Here is a 10,486-nt window from a genome sequence, read left to right as displayed (position 1 = left end):
AGACTACAACGAATCAACAATGAAGCAAGCTTGCTTGCTCCCAGCTAGCTTCCTCTATTTTTATACAGTCCAGGGTTCAGCTCAGGAAATGGTACAGCCTATATTGACAATGGACCTTCCCATCCCAATTGACCCAATTGAGAAGTTTCTTCACAGGCATGCCTGCAGGCCAGCCTAGTCTAGACAGCTCCCTATTAGACTTCTTCCTCAGTGATTCCAGATTGGGTCCAGTTGACAATGAACACTGACCATCACAATCACTACCTCAAACTGACAACTGATGTTGGGCAGCCAACAGTGATGTCTGCTGAACGAGGGGAGGAACCCACACAAAAGTCTTTCTGTCAACATCCTGCCTGCTTGCTCAGCATCGAGCAACTAAGCCAGCCCTAAGGCTTCAGAAGCAGCAAGGGGATTGGCTTCTAGCAAGCAGACTGTGAGCTATCATTAAAACCACGTGAGATAATGCATTTCAAGCTCGAGATGTTGACATGTCAGAGAAGGAAAGAAACAGTCTGTCTTTGTGGAGTCCATGCTACTGTGCAGAGCTGTGAGGCAAAGGCTTCCCAAGGAGACTGCTTTTTCTATCACATGGTCTGGATCTACTGGAGATAGAGACAGAATGCTTTATGTTGAAGAATAGAAATATATAATGCATTGTAAAATTTTTACCGAAGCAAGAAATGTGTGTTTGACAAACAGCTGCATAGAGCCGGGAGAAGCCACACACATTTACTTCACATACTGCATAGCTTGATAGTTTCATAGAATCACATGAGATCCTGTGATTCAGACTTCCTTTTACAAATAGAGAGATCTAAGGATATAAAAACTTATATTTTGACTGAACATGAGTCTTTATTGGCCATGGCTATATGAGGGGGATGAAGGGAGAGGAGTGGGTGGCATCTATACCAGGCCAGCCTTGCTTCATGAGCTTGTAGGTGATGGAGAACTCACCTAGGTAGCAGCTCATCATCTCTGTTAAAGGTCTTGCCCATTGTACACACCCACCATGCTGCCCACCATCTCAGGTGGGATGATCATGTCCCTCAGGTGGGTCTTCACCACCTCCAGCTTCTCCCTGGGTGGAGCCTCTTTCTTGGCCTTTCTCAGGTGCTCGAGAAGTGAGTGCTGCTTCCTCCGCAGGCCACGGTTCAGGCACTGCCTCTGGTGGGTGCTGTACAACTGTATCAGCTGCTTATGGAACATGTCCAGCCATTGGTCCAGGTCCATGCCGGGATAGGTGAACTTGCGGAAGGTCTGCTTCTTCTTCTGCTCCATTTCAGCCATCTCAGCGGCTCTATAAAACATATTTTATAAACCCTATTTACTTTATGAGCATCTGGAGTGTGTTGTAGATATGCTGATTGAAAGATGTAGGTGATCTTGATACAGATTTCCATTTGAGGTTGGATTGGGATTCCATTCCTTGTCCTGAGTGATGATGATGATGATGATGATGATGATGATGCCGACGACGATGATTGATGATGATGATTTAACTTGACACAAGCTACAGTTAAGAAAATGCCTCCATCAGATTGGCCTATGGGCAAGCCTGTAATGGTCTTTTCTTGATTACTTCATGTAGAAGGGCCCAACCCACTGCAGTGGTGCCACTCCTAGGCTCGTGGTCCTGGGTTACACAGGAAAGAAAGTAGTCTGAGTAGGCCATGGGAACAAACCAGTAAACACTATTCCTCCATGATGTCGGCTTCAGTTCCTGCCGTGCATTCCTGTTCCTGCCTGACTTCCCTCAGTGACAAACTGAAGCCTGTAAGCCAAGTACCTCTTGGAGGTGGTTTTGCTCATGGTGCTCATCACAGCAACAGAAAGCAAACAAGGCCAATCAGACTTGGGGAACTTGTAATTCTGATGATGTGTCTGTGTGGTAGCCGTGGTGTGTTCAACACGGACATGTGTACAGAGGCAGCTCATTGCTAGAATTGTAGCAGGAGTCCGTGTCTGTGCAGATGACAGAGGAGATTATTTTCTGTCATGCTCTGACATCAATTATGGAGCAATTGCTCTGGATTCACAACTGTAATTATTAATATCTGGCACCTTTTATTACTGAGCTATTCTAGTCAGGAATCTTCAACTCTCGAGGTGGAAAACGTAGTCTTTCCTTGGAGCTGGTGAGTCATTTCTAGTTGCTTGAAGAACTATTTGAGCCTACAGAGGGTTTTCTTTCTGCTAAGTAAGTGCCTATTTTAGAAAGGAGTCAGTTACCAAGTTGTAAAAGCTCACAGGTCTTAGTTGAACATCTTAAGACTATAACAAACAACCACTAATGTTTCTGCAGCTGGCTCTATAGGGTGCTGAATGGAAAACAACCAAGACATGTAGTCAACTGTATCTTAGGGCAGCATCTGCAGAAACAGGTGCATATCCAATACCTTGAGACAACCACAGGCTTATAAAGTAATTAGTTAAATACTTCTTGAACTGCCCATCAATCCATAATTAGTTGAAGTTAGATGACAAATGAAGCTAGGACATTGAAATGCCACGTGTTAGATGCATGTTTTAAGTCTAAGAGACACAAGAATAATAGAACTACCGACTGATTCTAGAGTGCTGTGAATGCACTAGAAAAGTATCACGGATACACACAAAAGCAAACATCTTTACTTCCTGTTTGCTGTAGGCATCTTTATAAGACAAAAGCCCCTCTAACTGACCGTGCTTTTAAAAATTCATTTATTACACAACAGGGTTTGAAAATAATGAGATTTCTCAAGAAAACCTGTTTTTACTTCTTATGAAATATTTCTTTACATTGTACTTTTCAGACGGGGGGCGGGGGGTGGGAACCTCCTAGACATTGTTTTAGACAATACGGAGAAAATTGTAACACTATGTAACTGCTAATTGATCAAGGAGGGCACGAATTTCAGATTTTCTTTTAGGTAGTGTGTTGATTGATTGATTGATTGATTGATTGATTGACTGACTGACTTAAAGACAAGCCCTCCTGTCTCTCAGGGTTGCCTCCTACTTGCTATAAGATTGAGGACCTTCTGTCTCTACCTCTAGATCACAAGCTAGCATTACTGGCACACACACACACCCCCATGCTCATTTTCACAGAATGCTGTTGATCAAACTCACATTGTGCAGGCTCACCAAGCACTCTGATGGAGATACACCCCCCAGACTGCATTTCACAGTTTCTAGTGACATAGTTTTGGGAGTAGAATAAGGTGTTGCCCCAAAGATAAGAAAAGGAATCATCCCACTGGGTAAAATTTAGCAAGGGTCACTGAACAGTGATTGGACAATAAGACTGGGGGTTGTATCCCTGTGACCCCGACTAACCCCCCTCCCCGCACCAAAGGGAAGGCCTGCCTGCACTTACCAGTTGTTGCCACTATGGTTGACTCAGTTAAAACAACTTAACTCACCTTACTGGAAGCTTCTCTACTTATTAGTTCTTTCTGGGCTTTCCAAGTTTTACTCAGGAGATAGGAATGTATATATTTAAATGCATTAGAATAAATATATTCATACATATATACATGTCTATATAATTATAACCTATGAAACACTAAAACATGATTTTAAAATATTGAAGGAGTACATGTCGATTGCTGATGATTTGTCTTACGCTTGTTCAAGTGGAGCAAACATTTCTTCCTAGTTGGATTTGCCCAAGTGGCTGGAGCATGAGTCAGCCAAGGCTGAAGTCAGGAAGAGTGGATGGCAGTCACATCTCACGTGTCTAGCACAGAGGGATGCAGTGCTTTCAGCTGTAAAAGCACCAGGAACATGCGCAGTTGTGTTAACTCTGACTCTCACATCACTTCTTAATACTTGCGGGTTGGTCCATGGAAGATGAGCAAGAGTCCTTAAAAACCATCTTGCCACATGCCTCTCTCTCTAGTCTGGTCTGGGGAAGGATCCTGGGATGCAGCCTGTTAAAAGCAATGCCCTTCCTGTCCTTGCCTGATGGTATCTTTAGCTGCAGTCTTGAGTCATGACAATTACTACAACACCCTGTATTACCCACCATTGTTCCTCAGAGGGAACATGGGCTGCAGGCAGCATTCGCTGCGAGGCCAGAAAACCAGGACAATGACTGAAAATTACTGGGTTCTAAGCACAGTGTACTGATCCCGCTTCTGCCCTTCACATCAGGTACAGATGCCTTTTATTGGGAAAATAACACATCTCTGCTTCGGCACTGAGGAAGCTAGCTTTGTGAAGTCTGGCATTACATATTGTAACTGCAATTTGTCCCAGTCAAAGAACCTATTTTCATTTGTTTTCCACTCTCATCCAAAACCGGTTTTGTTTTGTTTTGTTTTGTTTTTCTGCAACGTCAGGGATTGAACACAGCCTTATACAGGCAAAACACACATTCTTCCATTAAACTACACCCCCAGCTGTCGTTTTATACTTCATTTCCAGATAGTGTCATGAAATGGTAGAGTATGGATTTGAACATGAGATGCTCTGCCTCCCTGTGGAATGGTGAGATGACAGGTCTGTGATACCTGGTTCAGCTTCAGTCTTCACTGTTGGTCAGTTTTCCTGCGCCTAACAAACCCCATGCATGCCTTTTCTTGTTGAAATTGTGCCTCAAACCCTACAGCTTCCAGATCCTTTTGGGTTTCCCTAAGGAAAACCTTCTTTTGTTATGCTCACAATACTTTCAAGCTCTGTTGAGCATCCAGTGTGCCTGTTACCATGGTTACGCCTTTGTAACCATCTTCACTACAGAATGAGTATGCTGTGGGTCCAAGGCATATCTTCCTCTACTCCCAGCACCTGCCCCATGTATAATCAAACCCAGTTGAAAGGATCAAGATACCTGGGCTTCATGACTTCTTTAGAAAGATCACTCCTCTTCTTAATTTCACAAAACAATTTGTCTCTTTGGTTGCCTATTTCTTTTGATTTGTTTGATTCAGATTTCAGGATATGGAGATAGGTGAATATTAAAATGATTTTTTAAACATGCTATTATAAATGAATTTCAGTTTTCCCATTTTGTAAACCAACCCTATTCTCTGATTCAGAAGACCAACTCTATGTAAACTTCTCTCTCTTTCTCGATTTTGACTATCATGATGTCATGCTATTTGAAATATGTCCAAAATCTTTATAACAATGGAACCTCCCCTACTGAGCAACTAGACTCTAATGCCCTAATCAGGACATTTCCACCCTCTCCTGGAAGCCCCAGGGAGCATCAAGGAAGAGGAAGTGGAAAGAATATTAAATACATTAGATAGGGAGAAGAGATGCTAGCTGCTAAGTATAATGTGGCCAGTGCCATCTTGATCTCTGCAGGTGTCATTACCTACACAAGACTAGTCCAGTCAATAGATAGTCAGCCACAAAAAAAGGTAAGCTCACGGATCCTACCCGTCCCTGCTAATCCACTGACTACCAGAAGAGGCAGTCATTAGCTTCTAAAGTGTTCCCACTGGTGAGCCCACGAGGCTCCACTGGACAGCTCCACTGCCCACAGCCACATAGAAGACCCTAGTTGAACTCAGCGGGACAAGAAAGGAAACAAAAAGACCAGAACTGGGAAGGGAATTTGTAGGGAGAGGGACCGACATAAGAGAGGATGGTGTCTTAGGGTTTCTACTGCTGTGAAGAGACACCATGACCATGTTATAAAGGAAAGCATTTAACTGGGGCTGGCTTACAGCTCATAGGTTTAGTTCATTATGGTCATGACGGGAAGCATGGCAGCATGCAGGCAGACATGGTGCTGGAGAAGCAGCTGAGAATTCTACATCTGATTGTAGACAGCAGGAAGAGAGTGATACAGTGGGCCTGGCTTAAGCATCTGAGACCTCAAAGCCCTTTCCCAGTGACACACTTCCTCCAACAATGCCACATCTACTCCATCAAGGCCACACCTCTAAACAGTGCTATTCCTATGGGGCCTACGGGGACCATTTATTTTTCCAAACCACCACAGACAGGGAGAGAGGATCAGAACGCATTATACTTATGTAAGAAATTGTCAGAGAACAAATTTAATAAAATATATTTTTAAAGAATATAAAAATAATATGCTCTATCATATTCAAACTTGGGTTTCATAGGAACATTCTCTATGTTCATAATAAAAAGATTATTCCCAGATGTGTGTCTTCTGATTGCTAGGAATTCGATCTTGTTAGTATCAGGTCACTGACAACCCATCAAGGGTTTTCACTGCATCGAGCTCTCATCCTGTCCATCACTTTACTAAACCATGTGTTTGAAGAATTGTAAACTATACCTTTTAAATAGTTTTCATTTATTTATGTGCTTGGGTGTATGTGTGTGAATTGTGTAGAGGTCATAAGATAGCTTCTGGGAGTCAGTTCTTTCCTTCCAATATATGGGTCACAGAGGATTGAACTCAGGTCTTCAGACTTGGCTGCAGGTGCCTTTACCTGCTGAGCCAGTCCTCTGATACAGTAGAAGGAAGCTGACTTTCTCTCGTGGTTTCTGCAGCATGAGAAACAAAAGACATTGAAATTCCTCATTTGTGGAATAAGTCTGAAGCTCATCCCTGATACACTTTCTTTCCAGATGACTGAGGACTGCATAATTACACACTGCATTAATGAAACCATTGCCAGCTTTGTCCTGAGACTATAGAGCCCATAAATGTTATAAAACAAGCGGGTCACATGTGCATCTAGTATTTTGAATAATCAAATTAGTTAACTACCAGGTGTAAGGCCTTGTGTTGAGCACTGTATTGAGTTACAGAGGAACACAGTACTTGGATTTTGTCCCAAGGAAATATCATGATGTTAAGTGAAAATATATATATATACATTTTTATAAGCTAAATTGTGTTTACTAAATTGGTTTTAGCCTGGATATTTTGAGGACCTCGAATCTTTATTACCCACAAATGATAGTGTCACCAAGCACCAATAATGAGAGAATGTGAAAAAACAAAATAAGCAGTTCATTTTAACCTGAATCTTAAAATTGTTTAGATAAAACTGTGATATATATATATATATATAATTTCCAGTACATTGTGGGACATTTCTAATCTGGTCAGTTTGGCTATTACAAGCCAGGACTTACAGATCCAAGGCTACTGTTTAATTTTACTTGTCCAGCAGGCACTATGAAGGCAGCTTGGTCATTTGTATCACACTGAGTTATTTCTGTACCTGAGGAGCACATGAATTCTAGAGCCCAGCTTGGGGAGGAAGTCAAGATCTGGCAATGCAGAGGGTATTGTCAAAGACTGGTTCCTGGTGGTTAGAGAAGCAAACACAGCTCTTGTGTATCTGAAAAAAAAAAAAAAAAAAAAACCAGCTCTGCAGCATGAGAGAATTCACGGCCAACGTTACTGCAATAGGACTGATGGAAGGTAGAATTCTAAACAAACTGCTCTGTAGAAAAGAATCTGAAAACCATCTCAGCTGGAGAGATTTATAGTTAAATATACCCATGTGTACACACACAGAGACAGCTATCACATCTATCTCTGTTACTTATTAGCATGAGCTGAATAGAGGCTTTCCGTTATACCATGACGACTTCCTGATTATACACCATTTCGTGATAATGGCCGCTGCATGTCATGTGGGTGTCTGAAAACCCAGACTGAATGCATAGTGGGCTTTCAGTTAGATGGATTGCTCCTCATTTGCATACACCCTTAGATTTAGCCAATCAATTTGCATAATGTTGTAACATTGTCCTTTTCAGTGAGAAAGCAGCAAGCTTCAAAGCAAAGGAGGGTCAACAAGGGTGACAATGCTGTGCTTGTACTTTCATAAGTGGATCTCAGGCCAATCTTGTGAGAAAGCAAAGCTTGGGTCCCATCCCATCTTGCCATTCCGTCCCCAGCTTAACAAGAGAAGCTTTGGTGTAGGATTGGGTAATCTTCTTTCTTTCTTTTGTTTTGGTTTGGTTTTTCAAAGCACGATTTCTCTGTAAAGCCTTGGCTATCCTGGACCCGCTTTGTAGACCAGGCTGGCCTCGAAATCACAAAGATCTGCCTGCCTTTGCCTCCTGAAGATTATAGGTGTGTGCCACCATGGACCGAGGAGTCTTTTTCTTTTTTAACAAAGCAAGATTGTTAGGTCTGGAGAGGTAGTTCAGTGCTTGCTACACTGAACATGGTTGTGCACGCCTTTAATTCCAGCACTCGGAAGGGAGAAACAGGTGGATCTCTGCAAGCGTGAGGCCAGCCTTGTACACAAAGTGAGTTCAGGACAGCTGAGGCTATTACACAGAAAAAAATCCTGTCTTAAAAACCAAACCGAGAAGAGACTTGATACCCTATGAGCATATACAGAGGGAGGTAATCCCCCTCAGGAACAGTCATAGGGGAGGGGAATAAGGGGAAAAGGGGAGGGAGGGAAGAACGGGAGACACACGGGATGGGACAACCATTGAGATGTAACAAGAATAAATTAATAATAAAAAATTTAAAAAACAAACAAACAAACAAACCGAACCAAACCAAGAAAGAATGCTTTCATTCTTGCAGAGGACCCGAGTTCAGTTCCCAGTACTCACACTAGAGAGCTCACAATCCACTATGATTCCAGCTCCAGGGCATCTGTTCCCTTCTTCTTGCCTGAGTGCACCCACGTGCATATGCCCCCCCCCTACATATTATTAAAATTAAAATTAAAATCTTTAAACAGATACATTAAGAGTTGGAGAGTTAGGGAGGGGACAACAAGATCACTAAGGCAAATGGATACAAATCAACTGTTCCGAGGATATTTATCTCTGTGCTGCAGAGTTTTATATCAACTCGACACCACATTTAAAAAAACTAAAGTCATCCGAGAGGAGGAATCCTCAATTCAGAAAATGCCTCTATTAGATTGGACTGAAGGCCGACCTGTAGGCATTTTCTTAATCAGTGATTGATGAGGGAGGGCCCAACCCATTGTGGGCGGTGCCACCCCTGGGCTGGAGGTCCCAGAGTGCTATAGGAAAGCAGGCTGAGCAAGCCATGAGTTACAAGCCAGTAAGCAGCATCCTCCATGACCTCTACCAACTGAGCCCTGGAAGGTGTTTGTTTAAGGGGATAAAGATCTGTGACATTTACGGAAAGAGCCATCCTGAATCAGCTCCTGCCTCTGGCTTCCTGCCCTGCTTGAGTTCCTGTCCTGACTGCCTTTGGTGATGGACACTAGTGTCAAAGTGCAAGCCGAAGAGGCCCTTCGTCCACAGCTTGCTTTTGGTCACGGTGTTTCCTTGCAGCAAGGGAGACTAAGACAAGCTCCAACTGCAGGTTGTTGGGATTTGATGTCGGACTCAATGTGACAGATTTAGATTTTAACCCAGATCGGAACTCCACAGTCATCACTTCTCCAACATCTCACTGAAAGTCCTATAATCATGCCTGAGAATGCACCTCGTGAAGCAAGACCAAAGTACCGTACCATTTGAAAGGTAGCTTCCCCAAGAAATCCTGGGTTAGGCCACCAACACAAACCATTTGGTATATCTTGAGATACAACCTCATTTAACAAGTGCAAAATATTCATTTAAATATTACCACGGAGGAGAGAGTCCTCCTCCATTGCCTGATTTTTCCCCACTGGCTAGAGCCACTGCTGTGCCTCACTCTGGGCCTTTGGTGAAGAGTGAAATATCACAAAGCCAGCACAGCTTCCTACGGTAATAGGTAGGTGCCATCTGTCCTTGTCTCGTTTTGTGCACATAAGGTCACACTGCCTTGTATCAGGTACAGGTTGCCACCTATAACAAGCCTTGGATCTGTGGTTTACTCACCTCTCGGGACTGTAGCTGTGTCAATGCTGGGGTGATTTCTAAAATGGTGATCCTGTGACCCACAGCAGTGTCTCTCTTCTTTAACGTTTGTGCTCTGTGAATACTAATACATGCAAATATTGATTGGAAAATAGAACAACCTAAAAGTAGATTTGTCTTCCAGTATGGTGTTGGATAATAGACCCACAAGTGCTCCATGTATGGATTCTAAGAGAAATGATCAATTCTTAGGATGATTCCCATAAATCACAAATGAAAGTATTAGAATCTCCGGGAGAGAAAGCGGCAGTGCTCAAACTCAGTCCGTGGGCTATTTAATACTGATTACCAGAATGCACGATTTGGAAGTTTAGCTTGTGGTTTAAGTAGGCTGACTCATGGGATTCATTTCCAAAGAAGGAAAGTGGTCCCACACTGACTGTTGCTGTTTAAACATATAATTCATGGTTTGGTCAAGACCCATGTGTATAAATGCCAGAGAAGGCTTTCATTACTAAAGGCAATATAAAATATGTTTCACCAGGTTTCCTCGCTGCATCAGGGAAGCAGCAGCCAGAGACCTAGGGCCAGGCTATTGGGCTTTGGTTCTCATCAAAACCACTCTAAATGCCATGAGTAAAAACAGTGCTATTCATAACAGCGGCATTGTTTTTATTTACTTTGCAGTGCAGATATCCTTGATGCTTTAAAAGACTCAGGTCATTCTAGCTGTTAAATATTAAGGAGATAAGTCACAAGACTTTGG

At 42.8% G+C, this 10,486-nt stretch overlaps 1 pseudogene; it reads right to left on the bottom strand.

Moving 5' to 3' along the window:
* Nucleotides 1-871: 871 nt before the first annotated feature.
* LOC127199632 (40S ribosomal protein S15-like) lies at nt 872-1,314 on the bottom strand (annotated as a pseudogene).
* Nucleotides 1,315-10,486: the final 9,172 nt, after the last annotated feature.

The sequence above is a fragment of the Acomys russatus genome, chromosome 15 (genome assembly GCF_903995435.1).
Source record: "Acomys russatus chromosome 15, mAcoRus1.1, whole genome shotgun sequence".
NCBI classification, from domain to species: Eukaryota; Metazoa; Chordata; class Mammalia; order Rodentia; family Muridae; genus Acomys; species Acomys russatus.
The sequence above is the reverse complement of the archived record's forward strand: the minus strand, read 5'-3'. Positions and strand labels throughout refer to the sequence as shown.